We start from the raw sequence: 17,356 nt of genomic DNA on the forward strand, positions 1-17,356 counted from the left end.
TCTAGCATGCAAACTACATGCCATGATGCAAATAACATATATACATCCTAATGCATATGATTCTACCAACTAGTATGTCATATAAACTAAATGCAACTCCTAACAACACATAGATACACAAACCGCAACAACAAAATACACCACATCCTCCTTGACATGTAAGCCCATCCTCCTCATAAGAATAATGAAAAAGAAATGGAAGGGAAATAGAGATTAGAGCGATGATACCAAGCGGTCTTCATTTTCCCTTGCTAATGCCTCAAATGTAGTGTTGTATCTATGTGAGAAGAGAACAAAAACACAAGTATATACAATTCTACACTACTAAATTAAAGAACATGTTTTTGGTTTTTGGAATTTTCAAATTTTTATGGATTTTGTTTTTATGAAATTAAAAGATATATTTTTGTGATTTTTCGAAATTTTTCGATTTTTATGCATTTTTGGAATATAAATTCCCATCCCCCACTTTATTTTGGACATTGTCCTCAATGTACATGTAGGAGTAGGAATGAAAAAAGGAAATACATGTTTTTGGATTTTTGATTTTTTTAAAATAAAGTACAAATGCAATATGATATGAATGCATGCATGCTCTAACTAAATGCAATTCTATATGACATATGTAACAAATGAATGCAATCTAAACTATACTATATGATGCATGGTTTCTAGTAAACTATGGTCACCTATGATCAAACCTCCCCAAACCGATTTAAACACTATTTCTAGTGTAGAAATGAATAGGTTTGGCCATTAGTGACTATGCATTAATGCTAATCTATATGCAAATAACTACATGAATCATGTGAGATATATTATAATGCAAACTAATCTAATCATGTGAGATATATTACAATGCTAGCTATACATGAGTAATAAGGAAAGAAGGGTCTTACAATCACGATCTCAATCAAAGCCTCTATCATTAAGGCTATCATCATCTTCACTTTCTTCTCCTTCTTCCTCCCCTCCTCGTTGGTCATCTTCATTCATGCCTTGGTTTGGGAACACAAGGTGTGGTTGCACCCAAGAAGGCCTAGGACCATTAGGATCAATAAACCCTTGTTGTGCCATATGATAGTATTGAGGATAAAGGGCCAAATAGTTGTCTTCTTGCCCTCGGTGGATCCTAAAATCCATGTTGCTCATCATACCCATCAATATATCCATGGCCGATGGCGGGCTACTCGGGCGAGCGGGAGGAGTTGAAAAGGGCCGGTAGACATGGGGGTATGGAGGTATCTCCGCATAAGAGGGCCGAACACCATGAAGGAATGGTGGAAATCCAAGGCTTGGACCTTGGGACGGTGGTGGTTCATGGGAAGGAGTAGAAGGTGCCTCCTCACGTCTCCTAGGTGGTGGAGCCACAATCCTCTCAATAGGGAGGAGATAGCTCGGCATAGGTGCAAGGTAACTCGTTCTAGGTGTGGTAGAAGGAAGGTCCCAACAAGGAAGGGTGAATGTAGTGCTTCCCTTGGTGTACCAATCAATACCTCCCAAATCATTATATTTGCACCATTTGTGATGCCTAAAGATAGCCTTCTCATCAAGTAAAGTATCGCCGGGTAGAGCCACATACCTCCCATCATCATTAAACCCCGGACATAAAATATCGGCCATCCTAGTCACAAGACCACCCATCACAATTCCCTTTGATTTTGTCGCACCCCTTGAAAAATTTCGAAATCGGATAAGCAATTCAAGAGCGGGATTAAAGTTGTACTTTGGCAAACCTTGGAAATTCAAATACGATCCAAGAAAAGTCATGTCAAGTTGACTCACACATCCTGTGTCACTCCTACCATGAATAGTTCCCGCTATAAATAGATGCCACACTCTAATAACCGGATGATGAATGTAAAAGGCATGACACCTTTTAAAACCTTCTAATTCCAACCCGGTGACCGCTCTCCATAAGTGTGACTCCGTGAACCCCACGTGTTTTTCAAGGTCGGTCTCGGGAATCATAAGTCCAAAAATTTCACCAAAGGAACCCAAATGCATTTGATGGGTCTCATTACACAACCTAAATTCCAACGACACCCCATATGTCCCTCCTTCAAAAACTTTGAGACTCGACAAGAATTCCAAGGTGAGGCTAAGATATGTTTCCTCATGCATATTAAATAAAGTCTCAAGACCCATTCCTCTAAATAAGGACTCGGTTTGTCCTTCAATACCAAGTTTATCCAAAGTTTGATGACAAATGAAACGAGTAGGTTCGAATTCCTTACCAAGTAGTTTCAAAAATCGCCTCCTATGCTCATTTTTGATGAATACTACCTCCGGGAAATCATCAAGTTGCTCACTCTCCGGCACTAACTCCTCTTCTTGCATTTGGTACTCCGGTGGAGCATTAGAATTGCTTCCTTTTCTTCTTTTTGATCCCTTAGAAGTAGTAGCCTTACTCTTGCCCCAAAAATTCATTGTTGTAGTCTTGAAATCCACCAAGTATCACTACTCAAGAATGCCACAAATCTTCACAAATAAGAGCCAAACAACCTTGAAAATGCCTTACTAGAACACTAAAAGCAATGTAGTGAAGCTAGAAGGCAAAAATCAAACCCGAAAATCAATTGTTGCTCACGGATTTTTGGAGCTCCAATTTTTAAAATGATGAAAATGGGTGATTTTGAGCAAATAGAAGGTTGGAAAGTTGGTTTTTATTGTTTAGAAATGGATTAGAATGATTTTTAGAGTAAGTAGATGGTGAGTTGGTTGGATTTTATGGTTATTTGGGTGAGTTTTGTGAGTTGAGGTTGAGCTTGAAGGTAGAAGATGAAGACGGTAGGTGAGCTTTAAGTGTAGAGTGAAATTATGGCTGAAAAATAAGAGCATACACGGGTTAGGCTGAACACGGGTGGGGTAGGATTAACCTGCCTGTGATATTGAGCAGATTCTGCATTCTGAGGTTGGACCCGCTCCAGACAGAAATAACCCGCTCGGGTTGACTGAGAACCCGCTCCAGATAATATCAACCCGCTCGGGTTGACAGTAAAGACGAGCGTCTTCCTTAAAATCTGCTCGGATTCTTTGTCAGGAACTTTTCTTTCTTTTCTTGTCCTTCAACCCGCTCGGATTTGTCTCGGGATGCGCATCTTTTTTGAAATTTTGACCCAACACCTTTCTCTTGATAACACACTTACTCATAAGCCCAAATTTTCCATTTTCTTCATTTCTTTACATTTTTCATCTTCTCATTTTCATTAATTTCCTTCAAAAACTCAATTAAAATATGAGATCCCTCCCTTTCATCTCTCATGCAATTAAATGAATGCAAAACTATACTAAATGCATATATACAAATTAATGGTTATTAAGGAACTCCATCAAACCAAGGATTATCAATAAACAATTTCATGGAAGATTATCACTACACTACTACAAATCCAGGCAACTACAACGCCCCTTTAACAACGATTATTCACGAAAATCACAATAGACGTTGTAGAATGTATGGCGCAAATTTTACTAAACTTAATTACAACGGGTATGGTTATAAAAACCGTTGTTATTAGTTTTAACAACGGGTCACACATGCACAACCGTTGTTAATAATTTGGCGCAAAATTGGCGCAAAGTTAGTGAAAAGTAATCACAACGGTTACTTTTGTAACCCGTTGTTAAAACATATTTGACAACGGTTGTTTTTTACAACCGTTGTTTAAACATATTTGACGACGGTTGTTGTTTTACAACCGTTGTTAAAACTTATTTGACAACGGTTGTTGTTTAATAACCGTTGTCAATACCTTCCATACTATAAACCACACAAACACAAGTCTGCTGCAGCCACAAAATACAACCCTTAATACACAAACACAAACACAAACACAACAGACAAACAAACACAAAACACACACTTTCTCTTTCTCTTTTTCTCTCTTTCTCATCGTCGCTTTAACTTCTCGACGTCACTGTTGATTTCATCGTCTCTTACGTTCTGTATTTATCAGGTAAATCTCGCCGTCACTGTTAGTTTCATCGTCATTATTTTCTTTTTCTATTTATTTCTTTTGCATGTATGTGTTTTTATCGACCATTATGTTATTTGTTTGCGTATTGTTCGCATAATTAGTTAGTAAAACAATGAAGAAGCAAGATGAAGAAGCAAGATAAACATAATTAATATATATATATATATATATATATATATATATATATATATATATTTATAAATACATAAATTAAAAAAAAAATTACATATATAAAAATGCAATTCTTATATTTTCATAGAGGATCTTATTCTCCTCTATCGTATCCGTCCTCTCCTCCTTGGCTATTTGGAGGTTCCGTTCGCAGATTGCTATATCGTCATATAGCCGCAATCGCTCTTCTTTGCTCCGTCAAGCCATCTTCTTTGGCGTGCTTCAGTGCGGATCGAGCATCCGCAAGGTAGCTCCTGAAACTTTCCTCAATATGGAGGAACCGGCGGATGAAGCTGTTGTTGTTCTCGATCATAGTAAGAGTCTTAAGGATGAAATCATTCATTTTGTTCGAGTTTGGAGTTTGTTTTGAAAGATTAAGTAGAGTTATTTATTTGGAGTTTTTTTTAGCAGTTAGGGTTTGGAGATGTATATATTGAGATAATGGAAATGTTAGTTGAGATAATGCAATGTATTTATACTAAGCAATGTGTGGGTTGAGTTGTTTTTTAATTAATATATATGTTAGGAAGTTGTGCCATAATCATCATCATATCTCTCAATGTTGCTTCAAATCTTATTACTAACCCTTCTCATTCCATATTGTCCGTTCATATGCACAGTGATGTCAGTAATAATGCATGCATCGGAATTCTAACGGGCCGTAATTATGCATGCATCTAGTAATATTTAATTTTTTTTTTTTATTTTTTAAGAACAAACAACAACGGTTATTTACAAACAACCCGTTGTCTTTAGTTATAACAACGGTTTTGTATATTAAAGTCCGTTGTTATAACTTTCCCCCCAAAATTGAGTCACACTTTCCACAACGGGTTTTTATACTTAAAACCGTTGTTAATAGTTTTAACAACGGTTTCCTTAAGAAAACCAACCGTTGTTAAAACCTTTTACAACGGACGCTTTAACAACGTCCGCTTTTTTATATAACAACGGTTTTTGACCGTTGTTATAGCCTGTATTTGTAGTAGTGCTAGCACTCAAAGCAAGTAGAAGTCGGTCAAATTCTTGGGAGTGAGAAATGAATAAGCATGGATAACAACGCAAAATTATGCAATGAAATAATGCCCAAGTAAGAGACCGAACAAGCATGTCAAGAAAATTATGACAAAAATTATAAGAGAAATGATGGATGGTAGGAACATGAAATGGGTAGTTGGTTGGCAATTCACTCAACTCATCTGCCAAATAGTCAAAATCACCGCATTCATGCAAGTACTCTCATTATCATCCAAGGTGATTTTAAGGGTGTCTATTTGGGGTTCCCAAATGTCCTCATCATATTCCTCATCCCAACAAGGTCCATTATCAAAGGGGTTGTCATAGCAAGGCTCACCAAGCTCAACACAATTGTCTCCCTCAAATATATCATCCTCAAAGGGTGAGTTTTCACTCAAGCTCACATCCATATCATTCTCACTTTGCCCATTAACATCAAATTCCATGGAGGTTGATTTCATTGAAACACAAGAAGAGTAGGATGACGGCATCCAAGCATTAGTTTCACAATCAAGAATGTACTCCTCATCATCACTCTCCTCATCTAGCATTCCATCCTCCCAAGGTGGGGTAATTTTGTGGACAAAGTGGGTTGACTCAAGGTTATAGGAAGGTTTCTCATCCTCACAAATCTCATTTTCATAGTTTTCCTCAATGAAGTTTTGAAATGTGGCTTTTATTGCTTCCATACCTTCCTTGGCACTCTCAAATATGTCATGTATAACTTGCTTAAGACAATGGATGGTCATGAACTCAACAAATTCCCAAAATTCATCACAACTCATCTCACATATCCTACCACCACTCAAGTGAAATGCCAAGTTGCGGGTCTCAAGGTTCATGCCATTATAAACAACACAACATGCTTCATAATTTGAAAGAGTAAAATCATGATGCCAAGCATGAGTCATATAATCTTCAAATCTTGCAACATATTTATCAAATGATTCATTTTCATATTGCCAAAAAGTGAATGTAGACATGTTGAGCATGTGAAATAGAACAAGTACAATAAAATTTAAGAAAAAGAAGCACAAATAAAACTAGACAAAAGAACAATTCAAATAAACAACACCGTCCCCGGCAACGGCGCCATTTTGATGGGTGATGTCGTCGGGTCTCCCAATCAAACACATTTATAATACTCAACAAACAACTAGTTAGCGGTAAGTCGAGGTCGATCCATGGGACGGTGGTTACTTAAATTATTCAATCTAATTATGGTTGTGCTTGGGGTTGTCACAATTATAATGGGTTGATGATTTTAATCTAATAAAAGCAATAAACAAGCAACAAAAGGAAATATGTAAACAAATGATTAAAAGTGCTAGGATATCATGGGTTCATAAGGGATTCATGGGAGTTGATCATATAAACATGTTTCCTACTAGATGCAAACAATTATTGTTGTGATGGATCGAGTTGGTTTATATCTTACAACCCTAGGAAGGTTTGGGTCCCGGAGGCGAATCGATTAGATTGTACAACACCTACAAGTCGACATAATCCTCCCTATGCAACTATATGCATGGTCTAATGAGGCTCGAGTTAGTTTATGTCTTACAAGTCTCATTGAAAAGATAAGTGATGGTTGTAAATGCAAGGATTCATAGGCTTAGCATTTCATCAAACATAACATGTGCATAAGTTGAAATCACAACAAGCAAGCAAATTAATTATGGAAGCATATTAGATTAAGCATGAATCATTCCCCATGTTTATTTCCCCTAATTACCCATTAATCCTAGCTAAGTAACTACTCACTCATGATCATGTTTAACATGTTAATAAGGTTGTCAATCATACTAACAAAGCCAAACATGATGAACAAGTAAGAAAGATTAACAATAATTAAAACAAGGATTAAGAGAATTATAACTATGGAGATTCCAAAATAATAATGCAAAGAATAATAGAAGAACTTGATGATTGATGGAAGGTTGTCAATCTCCCAATAAACCCAATAATCTTCTAATTACCCAATAATAAACTTGAATTACTCAATAATAAACTTGAACAATAATTAAGGAAGGATTAATGTGTAATTTGTGGAAAGATTAAATGATAATCTATTCTAATCTACTCCTAATCTAATCTAAGGAAGGATTGATTTAATCTAATGAAAACTTTTTGGTTTGATTATTACAAATGGGGTATATATAGTAGAGCATCATTAGGTTAAGTAAGGATAAAATAGTAAATTAACAATGCTAATTGTTGGTAGGGAATCACTCCTCTCAGAAAAATATGCGAGTCTCCTTTTTGCTAGTCTTTCAAAAATATGCGCGGATCATGGTTCACGTAGCAAGGAAGAACTTCCTGTCGTGGAATACGCTCGTCCCGAGCTGAAAACGAGCATCCAAAGTAATCGAATTGTTTTATTTCTTGGATAAAGATTATTGTTTACGAAACAATTGAAATCGAAATTGAATGAATAATTTATTATAAATACAAGACGTTGTAATTTATAATTTGATAAACCGTTTTGGTACAAGTAATTACGAATTACTAGTCGATTTTGTAAATAACATATTTTATGAGTATGTTGATTTTTAATATGTTAAAAATACATTACATTGTGACATGTCATGTAACATGTTACATGTGACAAAATTGAAAAATGACAAAACAAAATGGACTACCCATTTTATTTTAGGTGTACCGAAATAATGGAGGGAGTATAAGATTTATATTGTGTTTTTTTATCTTAAGTGGAAAACACAATGATTAAATCTAACTAGTAGCCATGCAAACCTAGCTTTTGAGAAGAGCAATTTTTTCATGCATTGGCTCCCTCATTACCCATACCTCAACCGGTTTTCCCACTAGAGAAATACCAATGTTTTCTCTTTAATTATTCATTACCTCATATAATAATTTCTAGTGTGTTAGAAATTATTATTCTCTCTACACATTTTAAAAACTTAGAGAAATAAAATATCCCAAATCATTCCTCTCTTGGCCGAAATACACAAGAGAGAACAAAATTTATTTTGTGTCAATCTTTAAGTGAGACTTATGTTATTTCTAGTACAAATAATATTAGTTATTAAGGGATTTCTTTGGGTATTCACTTTTGGGAGGGATTCTAATTTGGATCCTTGTTCATCCATTATAAGGAAGCTCAAGAACAAGTGAGAAGGAGAACTCATTTGTGCCCATATATCCGAAATCCCATAGTAAGGAAAACGATTTCTTCTCTTTTCTTATTCAAGTTTGCATGCATAATATCTAGTTTTAATTTTATGACTAAATTAATTTGACACTTATATGAATATGTAAATTAATGAGATTAATATTTTCCAACAATCGGTATCAAGAGCCTTAGGTTGTTCGCATGCAAATCGGTATATAGTTTTTCCGAGTTATATGATTAACATACAAAACTAATTAATTTGGTTTTATGAAGATAAACCTAAAAATAAGCTTGCATGTTAAAAGTTTCTGGTCCTAAGTGATTTTTAGGACATTTTGGTTTATTTATGGATTTTATTGTTCATTTTATATAATATTGGCATTAAAATGTGATTTTTATGATAAAAATGTCATTTTTGGACGAAAAATAGCTAAACTTCGATTTTTTTAGTGGTTTTTGGATATGTTTTCACATATATTATCTACTGATGGCCTGTATATTTTCATAATAAAATGAGTTGTATTGCTCGAAATATGAATTTTTCAAGTTAAAATCGTATTTAAATGGTTAAATAGGTTAATATGAGTTATATTTCGAATCTGGACATGAAAATTTAGAATGTTGTCATATGCAATTTTATAAGATGTGTGTAAAACATTTGGCTATAATAAAGTCTTTATGCATGATTTAAGAATTTTTGATGAAAAATCACATAAATAGTGACTTTAATTAGTAAAAATGCTAAAATATACTTCATGACTAAGGAAAAACGACACATGTCTCATTTTATCATATATTTCAGATCTAAAAATTAAAAGTTGATAAAAATAATTTTTCTCATATTTTTAGGGTCAAAATTGTTAAAATCGATAAACCGCAACATTGTTTTTCTTGATAAATTTTCGAAATTTTTAACCTAAGTTTTGAACATTATGAGTGTCATGGTATTTTTCCAGAATGTTCATGAGTTTAAATTTCAAAATTTGAAATTATTTGAAATTTTTATGATTTAATTTGAAGTTTATGGCATAATTTTGTATTTTAGGTCCATTTATGAACAATATTAAGAAATCTAGGTTAATTATCGTCAAAATATTAGTGGAGACTAATTTTGAGTCCTATGTTGGTTAGGGTAATTAACTTGTACATAAATATGAATTTATGTAATTATTGTGATTTTTAAAAGGTTAAATCACGCAAATCCGTAAAAACCGATTAATATACGATATTGGCTCCTTAAAGGCGATTTAGCATAAAATTGGGCATGTTCATACATATTAATGCTGCATTTTATTTATGATTGTCATATTTTAATTTTATGTAATTTTTAAATTATGTAATTTTACTTAGTATGGCCTTAGTTTTAATTGATATTATCCGAAATGTATGGGAATATCGATTCGGTTGCAATTTATTGTGATCTCGTATCACCGTTTTGTAATTTAATAGATTTATTTTATTTTAATTACAAATGTATAATAGGAAATTATGTAATTTATTTATTCCGGAGTTCCTTGAAGACGGTGCTACTCGAGAAGGCGATCCATCAAAGAAAATGTTGCCTTGAAATGCATGCCAAGACCGAAGTTCAAGGGACCAAAGGAGTTGGTTTCCGAATTTGTAATAGTTTATTAGATTTACTATTTTAGGAAGGCCATACTAGGATTTTGTTTATGCTTTGCATTTATTTATATGTTGCATGCATCGCTAAATCGCCATAACTAAACATGCATTTTAATCGAGTTTATCGACCGTGTCAATTACAATTATCGTAGTTCACCGCTTTAGTTCACTTAAAATGTGATAGATAATAAATTGACATGACCTCTCGCTTAAATAAACAATTGAGACTTAGCCTTACCAAAAAGTAGAAACCATGAAAACCTATTTCGTGAGGGAGTGCACTCGGCCTTACCGGGGTACAAACCTTGCTACGTAGGGGAAGTGGGTGATAAATGTCTACCCACCGAATTAATAAAGATAAGGGTTGTATTCGGCTTTACCGATGCCCAAGTTGATGTAAATTTGGATCATGGACACATTTATCCGAAATTTGGGTTGAACTCAACGAAAGTATTCTCGATGGTTGCCGGATGTGTTTCGGGCTAAAGATAAATATTAATGTAATTTTATCGACCAAGATTTCTAAAAGTAGAATCGATTAAAGAGTTAATCCACCGAGTTATATTGATAAGGGTTGTATTCGGCTTTACCGATGCCCAAGTTAATATGAATTTGGGTCTTGGAATCATTTATAATAGTTGGGTAGAGGTCACTATATAAATGCTCATATCTTGTTAAAATTATTTACAAGTATGATTAAAAATGACAAATGTTAATATTTCCTTTTCCTCCATACTTGTAATTCATTACAATGAATCCATCAAACGCTACTACACCGATTACTATTGAGTCTTGCCACAATGTTTTTGACGACGTTTGCTTCAACAATGATTTCGACACTACTAGAGAACTTTCTTTTGGGATAGGTTCGGATGGAAACATAAACTTCATCACTTCTTCTAGACCACCTACTACTACAAGATCTCTTGTGAGCCGGTCTCAGGAAGACCGCCTCATAAAATCTATAGGATCTTTGTCTTTGGAAGAGAAAGATGCCAAAACTAGTATGAGCTCAAGCAATCAAGTTCTTGCTTCTAAGGGCAAAAGGTTCAAGAAGAACGGAAAGAAAGGGAAAAACTTCAAGCAAGTTGAAGATGAGTTCCATTATTGCTATGGCATGGGACATTGGCTTAGGAATTGTCCCGTATATTTGCGAAATATAAGGGAAGGAATCATCGTTCCAAATGGTAAAATTCCTAAGGAAATTTATTTTATTGATGTAAATTATACTTCCACTACGACATGGGTACTGGATACCGGTTGTGGTTCTCACCTTTGTAATCATTTACAGGGGTTAAGAGACGTGAAGAGGCTTAGCAAAGCTGACGTGGATCTACGCCTTGGAAATGGAGCTCGAGTAGCGGCCGAATCCAAGGGAACTTATATATTAGCTTTGCCTAATGGATTTGAGTTGTATTTACATAATTGTTTTTATGTGCCTACACTTTATAAAAACATTATTTCAATCGCTATGTTGGACATGGACGGTTTTTGTTTTGTCATTAAAAACAATCGTTGTACTATTTCAAGGAACGACTTGGTTATAGGCCAAGCTCCTTCCATTAATGGCATTTACATTTTAGAAACCTCGAATCCGACTAATGACATCTACAACATTCAATCAAAGAAACTCAAATCAAGTGATCCAAATGAATCGTTCATTTGAAATTGTCGATTAGGTCACATAAACGAGAATCGCATCAAAAGATTAATTTCGACTAATGTGATTACACCATTTGATTATCAATCATATGGAACATGCGAATATTGCCTTCTTGGCAAAATGACTCGTAATCCTTTTAGTGGTAAAGGAACTCGAGCAAGTGAACTATTGGGACTCATACATACCGATGTGTGTGGACCAATGAGTATCACCGCTCGTGGAAATTGTGACTACTTCATAACCTTCACCGATGACTTGTGTAGATATGGGTATATCTATTTAATGAAACATAAGAGTGAAGCTTTTGAGAAATTCAAGGAATTTCAAAATGAAGTAGAGAACCAATTGAACAAAAAGATAAAAGTACTACGATCCGATCGTGGTGGAGAATATCTTAGCCTTGAATTCGATTCACACTTGAAAGGTTGTGGTATTATATCACAACTTTCTCCACCCGGAACACCACAACTCAATGGTGTTGCCGAAAGGAGAAATCGAACCCTACTTGATATGGTTCAATCCATAATGAGTCAAACCGAGTTACCGAACTCGTTTTGGGGATTTGCGATTCAAACCGAAATAAGATCTTTGAACAATTGTCCCACCAAAGCCACCGAGAAAACTCCATTTGAAATATGGAAAGGAAGAGTTCCTAATCTATCCTACATGAAAATTTGGGGATGTAATGCTTATGTCAAAACCAAAAATGACAATAAGCTTGCCCCACGATCTGAAAAATGCACCTTTGTAGGCTATTCTAACACCCGAGGTTATTACTTCTATAAACCTCAAGAAAACAAAGTGTTTGTGTCTTGTGAGGCTGTCTTCTTAGAAAGAGAATTTCTTTCTAAGAGACAGATTGGGAGAAATTTTGAACTTGATGAAGTTCAAGAGCCACAAACCGAGGTAGAGACGCAAGAAGATGTTCCTTCGTCATCTAACGCGGTTGTCCCTCCTCCACTTAGAAGAACGGGCCGAGTTATTTGCCATCCCGCTCGATATGTGGGACTTATCGAAGAAGATGGAACACTCAATGTGTTGCTTTTAGAAAGTGATGAGCCCGCCACCTACAAGGCCGCAATCTCTAGTCCAAATTCCTCCTTATGGCTTGAAGCCATGAAGTCCGAAATGGATTCTATGCATGAAAACCAAGTTTGGAACTTGGTGGATTTGCCTAAAGGGGCACGACCTCTTCAATGCAAATGGATTTTCAAGGTTAAGAATGGCATAGAAGGACATGATGATGTCTACAAAGCTAGGCTAGTGGCAAAAGGATTTACCCAAGTCCAAGGTCTTCATTATGATGAAACCTTCGCCCCCGTAGCCATGCTAAGATCCATACAGATTTTGTTAGCGATTGCCCCATTTCATGATTATGAAATATGGCAAATGGATGTCAAAACCGCTTTTCTAAATGGGCATTTAGAAGAAGAGGTGTACATGATACAACCCGAAGGTTTTGTCGATCTTAAAAATACTAACAAAGTGTGCAAACTTAAGAGATCCATTTATGGTCTTAAGCAAGCATCTAAAAGTTGGAATCATCGATTCGATCATGTGATAAAAGAGAATGGTTTCACTCGAAGTGTTGAGGAACCATGTTTATACATGAAATTAAGTGGGAGCAATGTTGTGTTCCTAATCTTGTATGTCGATGACATACTACTCATTGGAAATGATATTCCAATGTTGTCTTCTGTTAAGAAGTGGTTAGGTAACCATTTCCAAATGAAGGATTTAGGAGAGGCACAACGCATATTAGGTATCCGGATCCATAGAGATAGATCCAAGAGGATATTGGCACTAAGTCAAGAATCTTATGTTGATAAGATTCTTCGACGTTTCAGCATGGACAAATCAAAAAGGGGTTTGGTACCTATGGTAACTGGGACAATATTGAGCCAGTCTCAATCGCCCTCCGAACCCCATGATGTTGAACGCATGAAGTTGATCCCTTATGCTTCCGCTGTTGGATCAATCATGTACGCCATGATATGCACACGTCCTGATGTCTCGTATGCCTTGAGCATGTCGAGTAGATATCAAGGAAATCCAGGTGAGAGTCACTGGATAGCCGTCAAGAACATCCTTAAGTACTTGAGAAGAACTAAGGATTCTATCTTAGTGTTTGGAGGAGACACCGAGCTCCGTGTTAATGGTTACACGGACTCAAGTTTCCAAACGGATAGAGATGACATGAAATCACAAGATGGTTTCATTTTCATGCTCAATGGTGGTGCTGTTAGCTGGAGAAGCTTCAAGGAAGCTGTGACTGCGGATTCAACAACGGAGGCTGAGTACATTGCAGCATCAGAAGCTGCCAAGGAAGCTGTATGGATCAGACAATTCACGGAAGGTCAAAGAGTAGTACCGACCGCCAATGATCCCATCACTCTCTATTGTGATAATAGTGGGACGATCTTCCAAGCTAAAGAGCCAAAGTCTAGTAATAGATCTAGAAATGTACTTAGAAAATATCATGTAATTAGAGATTTCATTAAAAGAAAGGAAATTGCGATACGTAAGGTTGGGACGGATGACAACATAGCCGATCCGCTCACCAAGCCTTTATCGCAGGCTAAACACAATGGACATATGGTGTCTATGGGTCTTAAACGTGTACCAAGTTTGTGTTAGATTTCGAAATGAAATAAAAGTGTTATTTTTGTTCATGTTCATAATCGCATTTGTCTTTTATCTTTTCTTTATACATTGTTACATCCAAACGGGTTGTAAATACAATTGAACCCCGTTAAAGTGAACACCGATTAGCATTGTATTCGCCCATAGTCACTTATATGAGGTGACATCTCGAAGTGAATAGAGTGTGATGCGATTGATGGCAAGTTCAAGTGCCATAGAGTCATATGAGAATGACTAGTCGATCACATAGGCAGACTGTTAGGAACACTTTGTCGGGCTAATGACCGCTTATAGAGTTCTGGCAAATTTATATAGCCTGGTCGTGGCGAGAGCTACTATAGTATTCTAATGAGTCGATTCTTTTGACTAAAGACTATTCTCCTAAGGTGGTACAGTTACAGATTAACTTTGATTTATGTTACTACGACCTTCGTAAATGGGGTCAAATGGGCATATTTTGGGTTATGATGGCTGTGGCTAGTCGAAGGGAATAAGTGCGATAGGAATTATCCACCCCTTGTCAGGGTTATAACAATATCTCAGGGCCACTCGAGGAGTAATGAACTAGAAATGCGTGGCCACGCTCGGAAGGTATCTATGGTAGATAATTTCCGGTCAATCAGTTATTCTCCAGATTGAGGAAACCACTCTCGATATGATCACTTGCAAGTACGACCTGAAAGACACCTTGCATTGAGTGGGAGATCGTAATAGGACAAGAGAATTGGTGACGCACACTTGTCGAGGACAAGTGGGAGATTGTTGGAATATGTGTCCTCCGACAATAATGCGATCACAACTGTTGATCATGATGATCACATGTTTAAATCTCATTTTAAGAATACATGTGGGATGTAATATTTTACAAGTCAACTGGTCCACACATATCGGTAATGATTGGCTGACTAGAGTTTGACATTACTGTCGTGCGACGGTGGTGATCAGTTGATCCCCTTAGGTCGTACCTATCGGGAAATACCCTTAACTGATTATTTAATTAATCGTATGCCGATACGAGTTAATTAAATTGCTTAAAATTGACGGATGATTTGTGAGTGAGATTAACGTGTCTTATTGTAATTCGATTATATTAGATACGGTCTAAGTAATCGAATTGTTTTATTACTTGGATAAAGATTATTGTTTACGAAACAATTGAAATCGAGATTGAATGAATAATTTATTATAAATACAAGACGTTGTAATTTATAATTTGATAAACCGTTTTGGTACAAGTAATTACGAATTACTAGTTGATTTTGAAAATTACATATTTTATGAGTATCTTGATTTTTAATATGTTAAAAATACATTACACTGTGACATGTCATGTAACATGTTACATGTGACAAAATTGACAAATGACAAAATAAAATGGACTACCCATTTTATTTTAGGTGTACCGAAATAATGGAGGGAGTATAAGATTTATATTGTGTTTTTTTTATCTTAAGTGGAAAACACAATGATTAAATCTAACTAGTAGCCATGCAAACTTAGCTTTTGAGAAGAACAATTTTTTCATGCATTGACTCCCTCATTACCCATACCCCAACCGGTTTTCCCACTAGAGAAATACCAATGTTTTCTCTTTACCTCATATAATAATTTCTAGTGTGTTAGAAATTATTATTCTCTCTACACATTGTAAAAACTTAGAGAAATAAAATCTCCCAAATCATTCCTCTCTTGGCCGAAATACACAAGAGAGAACAAAATTTATTTTGTGTCAATCTTTAAGTGAGACTTATATTATTTCTAGTACAAATAATATTAGTTATTAAGGGATTTCTTTGGGTATTCACTTTTGGGAGGGATTCTAATTTGGATCCTTGTTCATCCATTATAAGGAAGCTCAAGAACAAGTGAGAAGGAGAACTCATTTGTGCCCATATATCCGAAATCCCATAGTAAGGAAAACGATTTCTTGTCTTTTCTTATTCAAGTTTGCATGCATAATATCTAGTTTTAATTTTATGACTAAATTAATTTGACACCTATATGAATATGTAAATTAATGAGATTAATATTTTCCAACATGTTGTTGATGGTGATGTCTTTGGCTTGGCTATCTTTTTGCATTTGGGTGAAGAATTCTTGTTGGTTCTTTTGCATTTGGAGGACCGCTTTTTGAACATCAAAGCCTTGGTCATTTGGTTGATTGTATGTAGGTTGATTTTGATAGTTTTGGCTTTGGTTATAAAAGGGTCTTTGAGCTTGATTTCTCATTGGAGGTGGGGTGTATGTTTGTTGAGGGTTTTGAACATTTTGGCTTTTGTATGAAAGATTTGGATGGAATTTGGTATTCTCATTGTAATAGTTGGAATAAGGGGTACCCCTCTTGTATGCTTGGAAAGCATTCACTTGTTCACTTGTTCCCCTACATTTAGTTTGGTCATGTCCCAATGTTCCACAACTCTCACATACTCCACTTGGAATTGAGGATGATGCCACCATAGCATTAACATGTTGTCTAGGTGATTTGGAAGCTTCATCAAGCTTAGCCATAGCCTTCTCAAACTTCAAATTGATGGTGTCAATATGAGCACTTAGTTGAGCACCCAATTGAGTGATGTAATCTACCTCATGTTTTCCTCCTCTAGTATCCTTTCGAGGTCTACTATATTGTGAATTATGAACCGCCATCTCTTCGATTTTGGCCCATGTTTGATTGTCATCAACTTCGGTAAACATACCATTTGATCCCATGTTGAGGATACTGCGGGAATCTTCATATAGACCGTTCCAAAATTATTGCACAAGGAACCACTCGCTAAGTCCATGTGTGGACAAGAATGATAAGTGTCCTTAAATCTCTCCCATGCTTCATACAATGATTCATCATCCCTTTGTTTGAACCCGGGGATTTGGGCTCTCAACATATTGGTCTTCTCCGGAGTATAGAATTTCTTGTAGAAAGCAAGTGCTAACTTCTTCCATGAGTCAATACCAAGGGTAGCCTTGTCTAGGCTCTTTAACCATTGCTTTGCGGCACCAATCAAAGAAAAAGGAAATAATACCCATCGGATTTGTTCTTGAGTAACCCCGGTTTGAGAAATCGCATCAGAGTAGTCACAAAAAGTCTCCATATGTGAGTGAGGGTCTTCACTAGGCATCCCTCCA

At 35.8% G+C, this 17,356-nt stretch overlaps 1 non-coding gene across 1 annotated transcript; it reads left to right on the top strand.

Moving 5' to 3' along the window:
• The first annotated feature begins 17,008 nt into the window (after positions 1–17,008).
• Positions 17,009–17,115, top strand: LOC141615939 (small nucleolar RNA R71). The gene has a single exon (XR_012530324.1). It is a non-coding gene; the product is annotated as a small nucleolar RNA R71 (small nucleolar RNA).
• The last annotated feature ends 241 nt before the right edge of the window (positions 17,116–17,356 follow it).

This window comes from Silene latifolia, chromosome 11, assembly GCF_048544455.1.
Source record: "Silene latifolia isolate original U9 population chromosome 11, ASM4854445v1, whole genome shotgun sequence".
In the NCBI taxonomy this organism is placed as follows: Eukaryota; Viridiplantae; Streptophyta; class Magnoliopsida; order Caryophyllales; family Caryophyllaceae; genus Silene; species Silene latifolia.